Source organism: Puntigrus tetrazona, chromosome 16, assembly GCF_018831695.1.
Source record: "Puntigrus tetrazona isolate hp1 chromosome 16, ASM1883169v1, whole genome shotgun sequence".
NCBI classification, from domain to species: Eukaryota; Metazoa; Chordata; class Actinopteri; order Cypriniformes; family Cyprinidae; genus Puntigrus; species Puntigrus tetrazona.
In genome coordinates, this window is record NC_056714.1 from 27,019,753 (window position 1) to 27,040,740 (window position 20,988).

Here is a 20,988-nt window from a genome sequence, read left to right on the forward strand (position 1 = left end):
AAACATCAACCTTCCCAGTAACTCCACAATCAAAAAGAAAGCAGCCATCATCATCATGGCTGTGGAGGTCTGATCTATAACAACCTCATGGGCATTAGACATTCTGTTAGTGAGGGCCTTGATGTGAAGTATTCTTCAAAAGTAGAAAAATGAAATGCCAGTATTATATAAAAATCTATCTATCTATCTATCTATCTATCTATCTATCTATCTATCTATCTATCTATCTATCTATCTATCTATCTATATATATACTATATATATATATATATATATATATATATATATATATATATATATATATATATATATATATATATATATATATACTCTACACACACACACACACACACAAGTTTTCACATTTTTGTATACTGTGTATATTTAAAACTTTTTTTTTTTTTGGATGTATGTATGTGTATGTTTATATATTTAATATATAAATGCTTTACATGTGTAACATTTTAATTATGTACTTTTAAGGTACATAAACACACACAGTACAAACACACAATGTAAAACAAAAGTACATATTTTCACCTATAACAGGAATATTCTGTTATATTGCAAGCAATCCATTTCCATTCAAATCAACCCAACCGCTTTTCTTTAATTTGAAACACTGCACTGTGTTTAGATGAATACAAGTACTCTTAAAGTGATGGAAGCTTTGAATTTGTCGGTTCTGAGTAGCGAACGCTTGAGCCTGTGTTTCTGGTTGACGCGTGGTTTGCTTCGCGCTTAAAGAAGCAGACGATGCAGCACGTGGCTGCTTGCACAAGAGGAAGGCCTGCAGGGCAGTACCTGATCAGCCTGAGCAGGCCATGCTGCCGGAGCAGAACTCCTCACGCCTGACGCCTGGGTCACCGCCAGACGTAACTTAACGTCCTCCACGCTGCACTGCCCCGTCTGCTTCGTCAGCAACAAGGAAACAAAGGAGGAGGAAGGCAAGTATGCAGTGGTTTTCAGCGCAGTGTTAGTTTAACTGATACTGTTACAGCTTGTAATTAAAGGGCAGATTGCTCAAAAATGCAATCATCATCATTTACTCACCCTCCACTTGTTTCAAACCTGTAATATTAAGTGCACAGAAGATATTTATATATATATATTGATAGTTGATAGCCAAATGCTGAGTACTGTAGTATTTTAATTTGTATTTTGCTTAATTTTAGGCCATGATAACACTTAATTATGCGCAATAAGTAACCTGGCTTGTAACACCTAATCTAACACTAACCATATAAGAAAAGTACTTGGAGTTAGATAATATATAATCTTGTGACACTTAAACAAGGACACTTAACAAAACATAACCAGAAATTTTTGTAAACTTTTTGATTTTTGGGTAAAGTGTTTTTTTTTTTTTTTTTTTTTTATACCACATTTTATATATATATTTTTTATTTGTATGTTTCAGATTTATAAAAAAGTTTACAGGTTTTTATTAGTGTTTTATGTATAGTTAAGTTTGGTTGTTTAGTATTTAAACTTTACTTCCATTAACTGAGTTAAAATGAGCACATTTCTTAGTTAGTTGTCACACCAGCATTTGTGGCTTAAGACAAATTGGTGACTATCACCATTATATGGAGCTGCGTAGGCATTGTGTCCTCGCTGACCGCGATGATGATGATGATGAGCATGATGATGAGTGAGATCGGATCACCAGGTTTTGCACCAGCCGATGTTAGATGTTTTTCCAAAACCCAGCCTGAGATGACGTAAGTGACGCGCGTGTGTTTGAAGCAGAGCGTCCGTAAGAGGAACACGTTTGCTGAGAGGCTGTCAATACCTGCGCCATCGCCAATGCCATTTCAGTGGTGTCCAGCAACAGCCTCTGGGAACCGCACGATCGTCCAGCAGCCGGGGGTCAGTGTTCAGATTCACGGTGTGCCTTTAAACCGCTTAGTTATATAAACGCATCAAACAAGCAATGGTAATTTATGCACACCCCACAGCACCCGCGCGATTCGGGCTACGCAGATATAACGAGAAGTAGATCCGCCAAGTACCTTCTCTCACACGCGATGCAGGTGGTTTATTAACCGTACAAAAGTTACAGACTGCAGCTAAAATGCATAAAAGTACTATTTGTGATTTTGTATTAAACTTTTTCATTCATACTCTTTTTTCTAATTATTTAATTTTGAACTATAAACCTGATTTCACCATCATGATGTCCCTTTCTCAAAACAGCAGACTCTCTGGGGTAGTAAATATTAACTTGTATGTTTCAAAAAAGAGAGATGGCCTCTTTCCTTCTCTGTATTTGGTGGTTGTTTCATCGCTTGTTCTGGTATCTTTAGCTTGCGCCTGAGAGATGATGAGACGCTCCTCCAAGGCCTGCCGCCTTGGGCGTCACGACCCGGCTCCTCCAGTGACCACTAAGACCCGGTTTCACCCCTCAGCACGCCTCCCAGCTGGGCACGGACCTCTCCACCAATGGATCCCGGTGAGTTCAGTGGTTTAATACAACGGGGATGTGCTGCGTGGCGCTTTCATTGGCGTGAGCAGCCTTACGGTGAACCGTCTTCTCCATGACGTGACATTGATTTTATCTTGTTTCCTATGGCTCTCAACTGCTTCCACACTAACCAGGACCCAGCACTTCCACCATCCCATGTATGTGAAGCAGTCTCTCCCAAAGGACAATTTGAGTTAATTAGTGGTAAAACTTAGCTTTACTCCAAGACCAAGATTTTAGTTTTGGACATCCATGGTGACCTAATCAGAAGAGTGTTGCTTTAGTGTAATTAGATTATTATAAAAGTATATTGTATTTAATTTTTTGTTTATATATTTTTATAAAATATTTTGTATAATTTCTTACATTTTTTAACACAAAATTTTTATATATTTATATAGATATAGAGATATAAAATATATAGATAATAAAAAAAAAAAAATATATATATATATATATATATATATATATATGTGTGTGTATATGTGTATATATATATATATGTAGTGTATGTGTATATATATATGTATATATGTGTGTGTGTGTGTGTGTGTGTGTGTGTGTGTGTGTATATATATATATATGATATATATGGTATATATATGATATATATATTTTAAAGCCGTATTTTTAAAAACGTTTTAGATTTTTTTTTTTTTTTGTATTGTATTGCTACTAATGATCGACATTAATTGCATCTAAAATGTTTTTGTGTGCTTAATGTGTGTGGGGCTGTGCATACATAACACTATATTTAGTAAATATACTATATGTTATATATATGTGATAACATCATCCATTTAGGGATGTTGCAGTGGAGATGAATAGGTAATTATATAAATTTATTGCGTGATAAGCAAAGTCATATTATATCATCCATTACAGGTAAATATATACTGTAAAGATTTTATATATGGTAAGAAGGTAACAAATCAACACAGATATTATTTTAATATAGCATTATTACAATACTATTAGATTTGTGATTTTTAAACGACTTATAGTATTTATTATATTTATTTTCAAGTTCAACAAATGGGAATACGTTCTCAAGCAGAACTGCATTAAATATATTAAGCATTTTTATAATTTTTCTTTTCATTTAGGTTTGAATTTCTTTTCACAACAAAAATATGTATTTAAAAATAGCTAATTGTGAAGCTTCAAAAGACAAAAATAACCTTCAATCAGAATATACTTGCAACCTGGTTTTTTCAGTGACAATCCTCCAGCTAGAACAACAGTTGAATATGTTTTATGTCATTTACAAAACCCTCAGATACCCACACTTCCCATGTCTTCTCAAGGACCTCTTCTTCTGAACCATCAGTAGTGAGCCCAAAGACCAGCAAAGCCAACGCTCACCTATACTGAAGCTGATGTGTGACAGCGTCGTCCTGCGACTCCCGCCTACCTGAGAGCTGCTCTCTCTGCTACATGTCACTCTTCCCGCTGATCTGGAATGATAGCTACTCTTTAGCGGTTCCTGAAATGCTTGTTTCTGCCAAGGTTTTAGCAGGATGTCAGGTAGCACTCCATCCAGTGCTGGCGGTGAGCAGGCTTACCCAGCAGCCATTACTGTTTTAGAAGCGCACAGAAAACAGCTACAAAGGGTAGTATATGGCTGCAGTTTATGTTTGTGTACTTTATTATTAATAAATATACCATTATAGTACTTGTTTAAATGTTATGTATATTTTAATCTAAGCCATTTTAGTTGTATTATTTTTTTATAAACCTTTGCTTTATGATATGAAACTAAATAAAAAAAAAATATATATTATTATATATATATATATATATATATATATATATATATATATATATATATATATATATATATATATATATATATATATATATATATAATTTTATTTATTTATTAATTTTTTTTCATATTTTGTTTCTTTAAATAGTGAATTAAAGGTTTATTAAAAAAATATATATATATATATATATAATTTTTTATATATTTTTTTTAATAAATTATTTAAATCTTTCTTTTTCTCAAAGTTTTATTGAACAACTGCATAGTGTACTAACTTTAGTTTATATTTATTTTATCATTTTGGGAAGTCTTTGAATAATTCAGGGGCTGTTTATTTAGCGGTTATAAAGTTAACTGAATCTATGATTTAGTTACTGCTGTAATCTGGTTTGTCTCTGTTATGTGTCAGTGTTTAGAGACCGCCAGGATGCCCTTTTTTGTTTCTAAATCGCACGGCTTCATGTTTCTGTTTGTGCGAACCTGGTCTTGGAGAGAGAAAGAGGATGCAGCGCTCTGTGTTCGTGGAGTGATGACCTGTCCTTCAGAATCCAACCGACGGTACTCTCCCCACGTCCTGTGCTGTAACGACAGAGCCTGCAGCCTACCTGGACCGGAGCCGAACACATCAAACCAGGCGCATGTCTATTCTGGAGATAAAAAGGTTTGCAGGATGGTGGCTGTGTGATTAACTTATTGTCTGTTTGCAGGGATATTTTTTGAGTGCAGAACATGCGCCTGTTGAGTTCGCTGTTTTCGCACCAAACGCGCCTGTGGTTTACGCGTCACGACTGCAAGTGAGTGCCATGAAATTCGTGAGTTTGATACTCCACATTCTGGGCGTCACCATGGCGCATACAATACTGGTGCAGTAACTTAAATCAGCTCTACATCTGCTTTTTCATTAAAAATTAAGTAATGCAACTATAAATTATATGCCTAAATATATAAACAATTAGTATAGTTATAAAAGCTAATTATATATTTTAATAAACGTATATAGAATAAATACAGAATACCACTGATTTAAAGCAAAACGACAAAACTATTTAGCAGAGACAATTACTGCCCGCTGTACACTGCATAATGCATTTTCATACTTAGTTGATTTATATTGTTGACACTGAACTTACTTTAAGTCTTATGTTGCTGGCAATTGTTCTTCAAAACAATTATCATGGTGAAGTTTATATTTGGTCTATAATAGTCCCTAGAAGGCAGCAAGGTAGATCACCGCTATCATTCACTGAGCAGTTCAGCAACACACGCTCCGGTGGTAAAGGGTACCAAAAGGTGGGGCTAAACTTCACTGCAGAACCTTAGATTGGTTGACTAGAATGATCACACTCCGTGATATGACTTCTCAGTCCACTCTGTTTGAGTTTATTTACATTGGCTTATTCACATCGGAGGTGCAAAGACACAAAAGGCGTTTATAATGGTATATTCTCGTTATTGTTAATAGTTGTTTTCAGTATGTCATTTGTTTTGTGGACTTGTGAAAGGTCACTGCCTCAAACCCGCACATACATTTTAAGCTGGTGCAGATAATGTGAGTCACTTAAAGATCAAAACCTGTGTTTTATTTGTGAAGAGAGCCCTGTTTGACATTTAGATTTTTAGAAGCTTTTCTTAAGCCTAAAGCGCATGCACAAAAGTGCGCAAATGCCATATTAACTGACCGTGGTGGCCAGCGCCGACTTTATTATTCTTTTTGTTTCTTGCTTTTTGTACATTTTATAGAGGCTATTAAACAGAACAGTTGTGCTTATTGTCACGCCTATCGCTGATCGCTATGTTCTTTATACACTTCATATCAAATCTTACCGTACTGCCCATACCACTATAACCGCCCTCTTGTTTCATCTCCAGACTGAAGGTGACGCCTCCCACCGCCGCATCAGATTGCTGAGAAGTGTAAATGCGCACTTCTCATCGCAGGCCAGCAGCTCATTCCAGATCTGCTCTACAGGCTGCTGACCAATTACTAATTTGCGTTAATACTCCTAACAGCAGTGTGCACGCAAGTCCTGCCCTAATCTTTGATATAAACTGCAGCCTGGCGCTACGACAATGTCAGTGGAGTTCATTTGTTTGTGTCCGCAGGGGAGAGCATGGTTGTTTCTGGTGCAGACCGCTATGCAGCAGAGCGTGGAGCATTGCAGGCCTCACCGCTCCGATTTAGAGACAGGAACTTAGCGTCGCCGCCGCTGAAGCGCGCGCGTCTTTCAGTAGGCCTGATCTTACGAAAAATTAAGGCGCGGCATTCGCTAAAGCGCAGCCCTGCTATTTCCAATATTTCTGCTATTTAACATCTTCAGAGTGCGTTCTTGATCGTAAAATATGCAGTGTTACGCGACTCATTAATTTTTACCTCGATTTGAAACTATTGAAAATCTAGAATGTAAGGAGGTTGGTAAGATTCTTTAATCTGAAAGAATCTGTGAATGTCTGGAAGAGAACTCCTTACACATGCCGCTATGCTGGTAGGTGGTGGTTTTCGATCTCCTGCCTGAGTATTTTGTGTCTTTAGAGACTGCAAGATCTGTTACAGGTATATCTTTATAAGAGACATGCCAAATGTGCAGGGCAGGTGCCTAGGACGGCCAGAAACACTACAGAGGAAGAGAAATGGTGTGTTGTTAGTATATAGACAAAGTGAGACACTATATTGAAAACAAATGGATGCCAAGGAGCAAATACATTGAAAACAACACAGGGCTATTTTCAAGGATTGAACTTTGCAAAAACACCTCAAATGAAGTACAAGAGTAATGTTTCTAGTCAACGCAAAACGTTTGAAGACATTAAGTGTTCACTGTAAAAGATTTATATGGCCATCTTTCATGAGAAATGTCATTTAAGACTCTTAACCTAGTCGATTCATTGATATGCGATTTAAAACCCGTTGAAAATATTAATAGAGTTATCCATCGTAAGAATGAATTTATTTGATCCATTACGTACTTAACATGTTCATGGTTTTAATTGATTGCGTGTTCGATTAGTGAATTTCTAGAGAACATCTTTTTTTCGCTTATGCTTCGCTAATGCGCTACGCCGCTTTCCTTCAGACTCGGAGCATATGCCGATCGCGACCTGAGCCTCTCGCTTCGCAGCCATTTCCTTGCCATGCAGGACTGGAACGCCTGAAATCCATGATAATGTTCGCCTCAGGAAAACAAAGACCATGAGTAGAACATTTGAACGCTGGCGATTTCGCGCTACCAGCCGGCAGACGCTTCCTCGTTGACGCAGGTCGGTTTGTTTTTGTGACTAAGCGCAGCAGTAACTGGCTCATACCTTGCCAGGAAGGGCATGTACTGAATCCAGCAGAGCACCATCAGGCTGGATTGTTTCACACATTGCCTCATTGTCATGCGCCGTGACATCACTGTGAGTCCGAGAAACTGGGCGTTTCTAAGCCTACTTTAATATTTCACCGCTTAATTTGTGATAAGTTGGTCATTCTGTTCACATCTACATGGTTTTATCTGTTTTGCTAACGGTCTCGCCTTGCTCTGCCGCCCTCTGAAGCCGATGACACGCGCTGTTGGGGACCCTGGTGAAGGAGCTGCAGAATAAATATACCTTGGGCTGGTGAGAGGAGGCTATCAACGTAAATACACGCAGGTGCCCTGCGCCCGCGGCCCGGGGTTTTTGTCATCTCAGGGAGATGGCGTCCCAGGTTGAAGAAGAAAAAGTACGCAGAGCCAGCATGAAGCCATGAGAACAACAGAAAAGGACTTTGTCAAATGTTTGGTACAGAAATGTACAATGTGAGGCTCTATATATTTATTTTTATTTTTTGCTGCTGCCTTTTCTAAAGAACAATGAATATATTGTGTAATGAAAGCCAAAATATTAATGCTGTATACTGATAATTGTAGAGAAAACCCTTTCCCAGAAAGGATGGCTTCATCAAGTAGCACTTTGAAACTTAACGGTCTGTTTCCATTCATATCGGAAGCACAGTGCTGGACATATCCAGAGAAGTGGCTATACTTTGTCATCGCGAACTGAATAAACGAAGATATAACGCTTTGAATGATGACGCGAAGACGATAAACCCTTGACTATCGCCAGCCTATGGAACATATTTCCCGCTTCCATTCTTTGACGGCAATCAGATCAGATCCTGCATGGTGCCGCCTGACCGGTGTTATATGGCAAAAAGTGCTGAAATGATCTCTTTGCTGGCCAGCGGTTTCAAATGTAATCGCAAGGTGAGTCGCCTCATGCGATTATTTTCTGTATTGACTAAAAACATGTAGGTTTTGGGTGTATGACATCGCCCTTGATGCCTTTCAAAAGGTTCTCGAGTTACTTGATCGTTAATACTAAGAGCCATACAGAAGGACTTATTTGGGAAACGCACATGGTCACTCCTTAATCGAATCACGCTTATCTTAGCTAGCTATGCTATCTGTAAAACATGCAGACTAACTAATATTCGCTGGTTTGTCGCCTGATTCAGTTCGAAGTATGTTAAAGTACCATGCTTACGTGCCCGACCCTATCGTGAATAAATATTGACTGAATCCACTGTTTTCTACTCTGGTCAGCAATGGCAGAAAGATGGCTAGCGCTTGGCGTTATTTTGGTTACGTAGATTGGTAAGGTCAGATGTCGCTGCTCTTTCTGCCAGTTTTACTCCTCAGTATTTACCTTTGACCCCGCCCGTGCTATTATTCATCCAATCAAATGTACATTGCTCATCACTTATACCAGCCTTTATCTGTTCTTTGAGAAATATCTCTTCAAATCTTCAAAAAATAACCAAAAAATTTGAACTGGGAAATTTAAAAATTTTGACATGTGAATGAACATTCAAGACATTATTAAGGTGTTTTTTTTTTTTTTTAAATGGTAAAACTCTTTATTTCAGTTCGTTATATGGAATATGTTGACTTTTTTCTTAATGGAAGAATAATAATCACGCGCCCATGGTCTCTCTGTCTCTCTCTTCTCTCTGTCTCTCTCTCTGTCTCTCTCTCTCTCTCTCTGTCTCTCTCTCTGCCCTCTCTCTCTCTCTCTCTCTCTCTCTCTCTGTCTCTCTCTGTCTCTCTCTCTCTCTCTGTCTCTGCCCTCTCTCTGTCTTGCTCTCTGTCTCTCTCTCTGCTCTCTGTCTCTCTCTGCCCTCTCTGCCTCTGTTCTCTCTGTCTCTCTCTCTCTGTCTCTCTGTCTCTCTCTGTCTCTCTCTCCCTGTCTGTCTCTGTCTCTCTGTCTCACCCCACTTCTGTCTCTCTGTCTCTGTCTCTCTCTCTGTCTCTCTGTCTCTCTGTCTCTCTGTCTCTCTCTCTGTCTCTCTCTCTGTCTCCCTCTCTCTCTCTCTCTGTCTCTCTCTTCACTCTCTCTGTCTCTCTCTCCCCGCAGCGATAAGAACCACATGCACTTCGGGGCCATCACTCTGTGCCATGGGCATCCGCTTACAAGTCCTACTGCTCCAACCTGGTGCGCACGCTGATGGTGGACCCTCCACAGGACATGCAGGACAACTACAACTTCCTGCCGCAGGTGGAGGAGGAGCTGCTGAAGGAGATGAAGCACGGTGAGACGGACAGAGGTGTCTGTTTGGACGCGGATTTATTTCCAATTTATTGAAAATCTTTTCTTTTTATTTCTATTATTTGGAGAATTTTTTTCCTATTTAAATTTAATTAATTTCTATTTAAAATATTTCTATTTACATTTATTGATGAAAAATTAAATATCTATACTTTTTCTATATTTAAATATTTTATCCCCACAACACGCTTTCTGTGTGTTTCAAGCCAACGTGATTTACCCTACTGTGGTCCCTGCCTGAATTGGGACGCTGTGTGTGTGTGTGAGTGTGTGTGTGTGAGTGAGGAGTGAGGGTTAGGTTTGGCTTAGATGGTAATTTTTCAGAGAGAAGTATTTTCAGGGGACCCATGTTATATATTTGGAGTAAAGTTAAATTAAATGGATGCAGAAGTCATACAGCGCTGCATATTATTTTTATTATAACGAGCAAGATTTATCACTCTGCACTTTAATTCTTTAAACCATTTCTATGATGAGAAGTGTTGTGTGTGTGTGTTGCTTATTATTATTATTATTATTACATATTATAGTTTTTATATCATCTTGACAATCTACAAGGATTGGTGTATGCTTCAGGAATTTGTGTTTGTTTTAATTGTGTGTTGAGAATTGGCTTAATAATCACTGTCTGTGTGTGTGTGTGTGTGTGTGGTACAGGAGTGAAGCTGAGTGAGGTCTATAACATCGTCCCTGGAGTTCACGCAAGAAAGAGAAACTTCAGATCTTGTCAGCAAACTGACGAAAACCTTGGGTTTGTGTTCGAAACGCTTCACACTCCAGATCATTCATGTCAGCTGTGTAAAATGAGCTGCCTGTGACACGTGTGTGTGTGTCTGTCTGTGTGTGTGTGTCTGTCTGTGTGTGTGTGTCTGTCTGTGTGTGTGTGTCTGTGTGTCTCTGTGTGTAAAGGGCCGCTTGCAGGTTCGCGGTGGCATTGAGTTCAGAGAAGGATCGCCAGACTGAACGCCAAAAAATCAGTTCAAACTCAAAAGAGGTGAGTCCTGTTGTTCGGTGGATCAAGACACCAGCTAAATATCATCAGCCTGGTTTTAACCCCTGACCCTGACCCCCGTCTCCCGCTGCGGATGTGTTTGAGCAGGATGGTGTTCAGCATCAGTCTGGGACTGGCTGACATGATCAACCAAGAGGCCAAGAAAGACGAGCAGAAGAAGTTTACGCGCTTTCGCCGGAGACACCATACAAATCAACGAGGTGTGTGTTACTCAGAGTGCTTCGGGGAGTCTCTGTGACGCTTTCAGTAACACTCGTGTTTCAGGATCGCAGGAGGACCAGGCCACCGCCCTCACACCCGGGCCAAAAAGAAGATCAAGAACGCCGCATTTTCCTCTCAAGGTAAATCGTGATAAATGGGCAGTAACAAAACCCTTCTTTATTTATGGGAAGTTGCATTGAAACTGAAATGGAGTTACATGTTTGAGTGTACTGAACGGAAAATAATATAAAGAGAGATGTAGACCTGTGTAAAATATTAAAACATTTGAACTATATCCAAATCACTATTTTCATTTGAAGTATTTAAAACTGAAATAAACCTCAAAAAAAGAGAAAACGGCTAAAACGCTGGACATTTTAAAAATGTAAAAATCACGCAGACCTGTTTAAAATATTTATTTAATTAATTAAATGCTAACTGAACTTATTTTTTAGTACAGTTAGCATTTAATTAATTTAAAATAACTATAATAATAAACATCTGAACGTTAATGAAACTTCTGAAAATATTTAGAAATGTCTGAAATGGAAATGAATGCATAAAAATAACAAATATAATTCAAAAAATTCATTTTTTATTTTTTTTTATTTTTGGGATTAAGCACAAATTCACAAGATTCCCAGTTGTTGTATAATTTTTATTATTATTATTATTATTATTATTAGCTTATGCTTAGCACTAGTTTTCCAGAACGTGAGTGTTTTGTTCTTGTACACATCCAACATAAACAGTCCCTCCTTTCATATCATTTAACACGATATTCCAGTTGTTCGTGACTTTGGACGCACAAACAATAAAATGTATAACTTGTTAAACCGCTTTTTCTGTGCGCCTCTCAGAACGATGGGATGAAGAGGACGAGGAGGAAGAGGATGATAACGCCGAGGAGCTGCTGGGGAAAGGAGCGCGCAGTGCCGCCTGCTGGCCGACAGAACCAGGGTATGTGTCTCCTCCGTTGATCAGCAGCACTGCCGGCTCATACCTGCCTTTCTCACTCACTCTCCTCCCATTGGTCAGAATGAGATGACCGCCGAGGAGAAGAGGCGGGCCCATCAGAAAGAACTCCGCCAATCAGGTGAACGAGGAGGCTGCGCGCGCCTGACGGAGCAGAAAGGAGGGCAGCAGATACAGAAGTACGAGGATGAACGCTGCTTACGCCTTACATTGGGTTCTCCTGTGAGCCTGGAGCACAAAAACAGTCATCAGTAGGCCCTGTAGGGCTCAAATGAGCTGTTTTGGTTTCATGCCAAAAATCATTAGGATATTAAGATCATGCATTGCCAAGTACTTAATTTGGACGATGATTTTGTTTTTTTGGCACCTCTCTACATTCCTATCCTAACAAACGATGCATCAGTAGAACGATTTATTTGTCTGAAAGATGTATGAATCGCAGTTAAAACAAAAAATAGCCTTATGACCGCTTTTCGGGTGGGGGGGTCTGTGTCGCCTCTAGTTGAATGCAAACGCTTTTCTTCCCGTGATTCCTCAGAGCCAGAAAGTCGAACGTCGTGATAAGAACGCTCTCCCAGATGCCCCGAGAGAAGGACATCCGACATGAAGATCTTCATCGACAAGAAGTACGGACCGCGGTCATGCCCGTGTTCGCATCGCCACGCCGTTTCACATCGCCACCATCAAGGTACGCCGCCGCTCCTCCTTCAACCCGAAAGGCCTCCGGTCCGCTTCCACTGAGACTCTCACCTGTGTTTGCAGAACATCAGCATGTCTGTGGAAGGAGATTACACGATCTGAGGATAAACTTCTTCGCGCCGGGCAGCTCGCTGGGACGCCATGACGGAAACATCTTCCCAACCCAGAGGCCACGTCACAAAGAGATGTAAGATCTTCTAACAACCATCACAGCGCTTGAGAACGTTTCTTTCTGTCTTTTGCTGAAGCTTTCACCAAATAGACTAAAAGACTTATTTTTCTTAAAAAAAAAAAAAAAAATATATATATATATATATATATATATATATATATATATATATATATATATATATATATATATATATATATATATATATATATAAATATTAGATAAATTCAAGAAAAACCAATAAATCAAACTATTTTCAAATACTAGATTTTTTTCATTGTGCATTTCAATTAATCTGCAGTTATTTTGATTGGGTTGAAAATAATAGCAATGATCAAGCACGCACGAGGACGTTATAAAATTAAATTTTAACCTTTAAATATTTTTTAAAACTCCATATTTACAAACAAACCATTCAGCTGCATGCCAAAAAAAAAAAAAGCTAAAAAAAAAAAAACTGCAACAGGCTTAAATAGACTTAAGAATAGAACAAAACTTAAAATGATGTCGACATAAACGGTGGTCTCTCATTCTATATCAGTAATATGTATTCTTAATTTAATTGTATAGAATAATAGTTAATATTTTGATGACAAATAGAAGAAATTAATTTACAATTTTAAATCCGCTTAAGTGATTTTATTAAATACCACTTATTTTTCTATTTAGTTTTGTTTCAGTGCAAGGCCCTGAATTTCGGTTTCGACTTAAAAATGTACACTTCATTGCATCACTAATATTAAATCCTAGGACACTTTACTTTTCCTCTTAGATTGCAGTGAAATGGAAGTTATTTTAGATTTTAAGAAAAATTTTTTGCATTTTTTGCTCTACATGTTGGCTTTTTAGCCCAAGATGTTTAGCAGAATGTCCACGCTGCTCTTTTCCTCCCATTCACAGTGAATGACTCGCCTGTTGTACCGCGCCAGAGAGCTCGTGGTCAGGTAGGTGTTTTTCTGACCCGGTCTTGTCTTCCAGTACGCACGCGCTGCCGAACCTGAAGTCTCCGGGCGATCACCGGTTCCTCCACAAATCCTGCAGAACGCCTTCCGTGATCATCAAGGAGGTGCAGAAGCGCTACAAGACTCGCGAGGCGGAGGAGAAGGAGAAGGAGGGCATCGTGGAAGCAGGACTCGCTCACATCAACCTCAACCGCAGCAACCCCAAACTCAAAGACCTTACATCCGCCCAACATCGCCCAGAAGAGGATGCAGGGCTCGCTGGAGGCGCACACCAACGGTGAGGGACAGAAGACATGAGGAAGTGCTGCAGATCAATTATAAGGCTATTGATGATTTAGTAATTGCATTAGTCTCGATCATACAAAAACTATCTCTTTGTTATTCAAAATCTGATTCACATTCATGGTCTACAGAAGAATGATCAGAGAGAGATATACATTATAAAATGAGTCACTGATGTTAATCAGACAACAAAAGACAGAAAATCACTCGCTGCTCTTGACTGAATACATTTAGTAGCCCTAACAATTAATCAGATTTCTTCATAGAAATAAGGATGTCTGCTTGAAGGAATTAATAATATGGTAAACAAGTTAATAATTAGTTTATATAAAAGACCTAGTTTTTATTCTTTTGAGTTTGCATGTTCTTGCTGCAGTTAACTCTATCATAAAACCTCATTATTAAAACTATAGCTATTTTAGAGAAGTAATAAATGCATTACACTCTTTAACTACAACCATTATATTTTAGCAGATTAAATTTGCTGTAGATGTAGTCGACTAAAATCTAAATCAGAGTGCTATCAAGATGAAAAAACTGATTCATACAGATGATCTGAGAGTTATCAGTATTACTGAAAGGAATATAATTCAATTTATTTCTTATGATTGCTCAAGAACAGCCTGAGGAGTCTTTAGACAATGTGAAAATTCTATTTACTGCATTAACTTTCACTTTCTGATTAGAATATAATTTAATTATGCCGCGACGCCATTAATAGTTCTCATATTAAGAATTCAGTCCCAGCTTTTAATTTTTTGATACTAATGTGACTTATTTTTGGCTTTTTAATGGTGTTAAAAGTCATACCTGGATCAAAGTTTACTTTTTAAATTTAAAAAGATATCTCCTAAATGATAATTAGAAAACGTATTGTGCAAAGTTTCGATGCATTGCTCAGCTGTTGATTAAAAGTGCTGGATCTCTTCTAGTTCAGTGCTTGTTAATTGCCAACTAACGCCTCTTCGTGGTCCCTCCAGGTTTCGCTTTCACGCCAGTACGCCGCGATAAAGTGGACATCCTGTACAACAACATCAAGCACGCCATATTCCAGCCGCAAGGACGCGTAGATGATCATCGTGCTGCACTTCCACCTGAAGGTGCGCCGCAGTTTAAAAACGCCGCTTCCGCTCGCGCTTCACGACTGACCTTAACGCTCTTTCTCTGTCGCAGAACGCCATCATGTTCGGGAAGAAGCGCCACACGGACGCCCAGTTCTACACGGAGGTGGGGCGAGATCACCACAGACCTGGGCAAACACCAGCACATGCACGCATCGCCGACGACCTCTACGCAGAAACAGATGGAGCGCGAGATGAGACACAACTCAAGTCCGCTCTTCAAGAACTTCATCGAGAAGGTGGAGTCGCCACCAAAGAGGAGCTGGAGTTTGAGGTTCCTTTCAGAGATCTCGGTGAGTGCCGCCAAGTCAGAACGAGGTCGACGCTCCCGCACGCAAATAAGCTTTCAGATAATCGCTGATCAAGAATTCGAAATCAAATCTGTTTACCAATCATCAAGAGCTTTTCTGCTTTATTTTGGATTTACGAACAAGTGTAGAAACGATTAACTCAAGCGCTAACACGCTGTGTTTTATGTGAGTAATGTTGCAAGATTGTTGTTCGCCAGACTTGTGCGTTAGCTGTTTGATGGGCAGTTGCAGGAGTTTTGAGAACACGCACAATGTTAGTTGGCAGAAGCCACGCAAGATGAGTTTCTTGGGTGAAACGAGCAGCTTTCACTAGTGGAAGTTTACAGTAGGAATGCAAAACGCCTGTAAGTTAACAGAATATTTCTTGAAACACTAAACTGACGCCGAATGGTACGTGAAACCTGTCAAAATGAACCAACACAGTGTATTCTCTTTTTTGTTTTTAAATTTAAACATTGATTCTTGGGACAGTGCAAATGTTTGAGAAGAAATGATCAAGTTAATGCGTATGTATTACGGATCACCAAACGCTTCGCAAGCAATCACGCACTTGGGGTTTGTCGGGAATGCGCAAGATTAGCAAGCAAACTACATTTCTGGGGAGCAAACTTTTGCGTAGAGAATGCATGTTTCGTGAAGGTTATCTGAGAGTTTTATAAAGGAATGACTGTGCAAACGCCCTAAAATAGAAATGAGTTTGAGCGAATGAGAGCCAGTGGCTGATCTGGTTTAAGCGCCTGGACGAGGCGTTAGCTCGTGATGCGTGTGTTTTGTGTTTCAGGTTCCAGGGCGCCCTCACAGGAGCACCTGCCTGCTGCAGCCCACGCCCAGCGCCTCTGTAACGTCCACGGAGTGGGTGAGTGTCGCAGCGCTCTTCATCACGGCTCTGTGTCGCTCCACCTTGATCAGCTCCAGTTCAGATTCTGCTTATTGATACCCGCTTAATTTCCAGTGTGGTTAAAATTGTCAAACATTTGTGAGCCTGGAGCACAAAAGCAGTCTCAGCTTGTTATAGACCCATGTATTGTTGGCTATTGCTGCAAATATATGACTGTATATATCTATTTTAGTACATTTTATACATGTTCTTTTTTTTATTAGTAATTTTATTTGGACAACTTTAAAGGCAGATTTATTTATAAACCATTTATAATCTCAATTTAATAAGAGCTTTTTTCATTTTACGACTGATTTTGTGCAGCATACCTCTGAATAAAATAAGATTTTAAATTATTTATATTTTTAAATTTTAATAAATGGAGTTTGTAGTTCTCACAATTCTGAAGAAAATCAATGGAATGAATCAGTGACTCACTCAGGTTTATGCGTTTATAGAACTACAAATACGCTTTTAGTGTACTTTTTTATGTTATAACAAGCATCTGATTCTTCCTCTCAAAGCCTCCGTCGTGGTGACGCCGACGCAGGTGGAGTTGGTTCATTTCGAAATGCGAGTCCAGTTTCATCTGAAGAACTTCGACGTGGTCATCGCTTATAAAGACTACAACAAGAAAGTGACTATGATCAACGCCGCGTCTGGCCAACTCCCTGACCCCATCAAAGAGTGGCTGAAGTAAGCTAGCGCTCAGGCCGTACACGCTGCCTGAGTCCTCACCGCAGGAGTGAATGTGTTGTGTCTGTGTGCAGCTCGTGTGATATCAAATACACCGAGGGCGCACAGTCTCTGAACTGGACCAAGATCATGAAGACCATTGTGGACGATCCAGAGGGCTTTTTTGAACAGGGCGGCTGGTCCTTCCTCGATCCAGAGAGTGAGGTGAGACGTGTGTGTGTTACTGTGTGTGTTACTGTGTGTGTTACTGTGTGTGTTACTGTGTGTGTGCGTTACTGTGTGTGTGCGTTACAGTGTGTGTGCTGCCACTGTGTGTGTGCTACATTGTGTGTACTGTGTGTGTGCGTTACTGTGTGTGTGCTACTGTGTGTGTGTGCGCATTGTGTGTGTGCGCATTGTGTGTGCGCATTGTGTATGTGTGCGTTATTGTGTGTGTGCATTACTGTGTGTGTGCATTGTGTGTGTGCGTTACTGTGTGTAAGTATATTGTGTGTGTATGCTGTGTGCTGCGTGTGTGTGTGCTGTTACTGTGTGTGCGCTACATTGTGTGTGCTACATGTGTGCAAATATTGTGTGTGTGCCATGCATCGTTGTGTGTGTGTGTGTGCAGCGCACATTGTGTGTGTGTGCGCCTACACATGTGTGCGCGCAGGTACATTGTGTGTGTGCGCACTACATTGTGTGTAAAAGCATGTGTGTGGTATTGTGTGTGTGCAAGCATTGTGTGTGTGCCATTGTGTGTGTGCGCACAGGCAGTGTGTAAGCCATTGTGTGTGTGTGCATTAGTGTGTGTGTGCTGCGTACATGTGTGTGTGTAAAGGCACACACATAAAAGGTAGGTGCGCAACATTGTGTGTGTGTGTGCTACGTTGTGTGTAAAAGTGCACACTGCATGTGCAGTGTGTAAGAGGCACATTGTGTGTGTGCGCTACTATCAGTGTGCGGCAGCTACATTGTGTGTGTGCTGGTGCGTGTGCATTGTAAAGGTGTGCGCAGGCGTTGTGTCAGGCGCAAAGGCATTGTGTGTGTGTGCGCTGCATTGTGTGTGTGTGTGTGCGCGCTGCAGCATTGTGTGTGTGTGCAAGGCACGCATCAGTGTGTGTGTGTGCGGCGTGCATTACTGTGTGTGTGTGCGTGGCGCACTGTGTGTGTGTGTGTGTGTGCGCAGCGCCACATCAGTGTGGTGTGTGCAAACATATGGCAGCATTGTGTGCGCGTAAGTGCGTGGCGCACATGTGTGTGTGTGCGCACGCAGCGCACAGTGTGTGTGCGTGCGCGTATGTGTGTGTGTGCGTATGGCACACACATGTGTGTGCGTGTGCGCGCACTGTGTGCGGCGTCATGCGCTACATTGTGTGTGCAAAGTTACTGTGGTGTGTGTGTGCGTTACACTGTGCGTGTGGTGCGTTACAGTGTGCAGTACACTGTGTGCAGGTGCGTGCCAGTGTGCAAGTACACAGTGTGTGTGCACACTGTGCGTTACAGTGTGCGTTACACTGCAAGCGTGTGTGCGTACACTGTGCGTGTGTGCGCACTGTGCGTTACACTGTGTGTGTGTGCGTTACACTGTGTGTGTGTGTGCACACTGTGTGTGTGTGTGTGCGCGTACACTGTGTGTGTGTGTGTGTGTGTGCGCACACACTGTGTGTGCGTGTGTGTGCGTACAGTGTGTGTGTGTGTGTGTGTGTGTGTGTGTGTGTGCACTGTGTGTGTCTGTGTGTGTGTGTGTTACATAGTGTGTGTGGTGTGTGTGCAAGTACAGTGTGTGTGTGTGTGTGTGTGTGTGTGTGCGTTACAGTGTGTGTTACAGTGTGTGTGCGTTACAGTGTGTGTGTGTAAAGCACAGTGTGTGTGTGTGTTACAGTGTGTGTGTGTGTAGCTACAGTGTGTGTGTGTGTGTGTGTGTGTGTGCACAGTGTGTGTGTGTGCGTACAGTGTGTGTGTGTGTGCACACAGTGTGTGTGTGTGTGTGCGTTACAGTGTGTGTGTGTGTGCTGCACAGTGTGTGTGTGTGTGTGTTGCACACACAGTGTGTGTGTGTGCAAGTACTGTGTGTGTGTGTGTGCGTTACATGTGTGTGTGTGTGCACACTGTGTGTGTGTGTTACAGTGTGTTACTGTGTATGTGTGTTACAGTGTGTTACATGTGTGTGTGTGTGTGCGCACTGTGTGTGTGCTGTTATGTGTGTGTGTGCGTTACTGTGTGTGTGCGTAACTGTGTGTGCGCATTGTGTGTGTGTGCGTTACCGTGTGTGCAGTTACTGTGTGTGCGTTACATGTGTGTGCGGTGCAGTGTGTGTGCATACAGTGTGTGTGCGTTACTGTGTGTCTGTGTGTGTGTGTCAGTGTGTGTGCTGCAGTGTGTGTGCGTTACTGTGTGTGTGCTGCTACGGTGTGTTACGGTGTGTGTGCAGGTGTTACGTGTGTGTGCCGTGTTACGTGTGTGTGCGGCGTGTTACTGTGTGTGCGCAGTTACTGTGTGTGTGTGTTACTGTGTGTGCGCCGCGTTACTGTCTGTGTGTGTGTGTGTGTTACAGCGCGTGTTACTGTGTGTGTGCGTGCTGTGTGTGTGCGTTATTGTGTGTGCGGCACAGTGTGTGTGTGTGTGTGTGTGTGTGTGTGTGTGTGTTGTGTGTACAGTGTGTGTGTGTGCGCAGTGTGTCTGTGTGTGTGTGTGTGTGTGCGCACTGTGTGTGTGTTACGGTGTGTGTGCACGTGTTACTGTGTTTATGCAGTTACTGTGTTTATGTGTTACTGTCTGTGTGTGTGTGTGTTACAGTGCTGTGTTACTGTGTGTGTTGACTAAGCTTCTGACAGATGTTTTTTCTGTAATTTAATTTATTAAACTCTTATTAAATGTTTTTAATGAAATTTTAAATAAAACGTATTTAACGCCATTAAAAGGTATTACCACAACAACTATACAATAATCTTACAGTAGTAGCAGTATTAAGTTAAAGATTTATTAATTTATGCAAAAATCTAAGTAAAGTAAAATATTAAAACTTTTTTTTTTTTTTTTTTTTAACTAACAAACCTGTTTTAGTTTGCTGTAGTAGCTCTTGAGATCAAGCATCTGGAAAGCAGATTTCTGTTTCTTGTGTATCTCAGGGAAGCGGGCGCGAGGAAGACTCGGAGTCTGAGATGGAGGATGAGACGCTTAACCCTCGGCTGATGAAGAGGAGGAGGAAGAGGAGAGACAGCGATGAAGATTACTCATCGGAGACGGAGGACTCAGGTAATGTTGCTGCTCAGATATTTGACCTAGCAGGCACTTTGTGAAATATTCTCATAAAATTCAACTCTCTAGTTTCATTTGAAGTTTTATTGATTTATTTCCTCGGTTATCCTCTAATTGCACTCATCAGCCTCTTTAAGAGATTTAATTTCTTTTGACGCCTGTTGGTCATAGATTACAGCGCATCTCTGGGCAGCGAGGAGGAGAGCGACAAGGACTGGGACGAGCTGGAGGAGGAGGCCAGGAAAGGTGAGATGTGCCTGACGTAGTGGAGTCATCAGGTGCATGTCGTGACACGCCTACAAAGCAGGGATTGGTCTGTTTGTAATTCATTTTATTTTCTTCTGTCAGCTGATCGCGAGAGTCACTATGAGGATGCAGAGGAGACCTCCAACAGGAAGAGGAAAGGCTGCTCATCGCCCAACCCAGCAGCAAGAAGAAGAGACGACATTAGATAGCACGCACTTATACACACACACACACACACACACACACACTGCCAAACCAGTCTCTCACAGTTGTCTGACACCCCCTCCACACACACACACACACACACACTGTGTTTGGTGTAAATAGTGGCCAGCGCTGATGTGGCTGTAGAATAGTGCTTTTCATATCAGCGGATGGACGGACCTCACTGGCCTGC

The 20,988-nt window shown here is 40.8% G+C and overlaps 1 pseudogene; it reads left to right on the forward strand.

Moving 5' to 3' along the window:
* Positions 1-2,323: 2,323 nt before the first annotated feature.
* LOC122360880 lies at positions 2,324-20,872 on the forward strand (annotated as a pseudogene).
* The last annotated feature ends 116 nt before the right edge of the window (positions 20,873-20,988 follow it).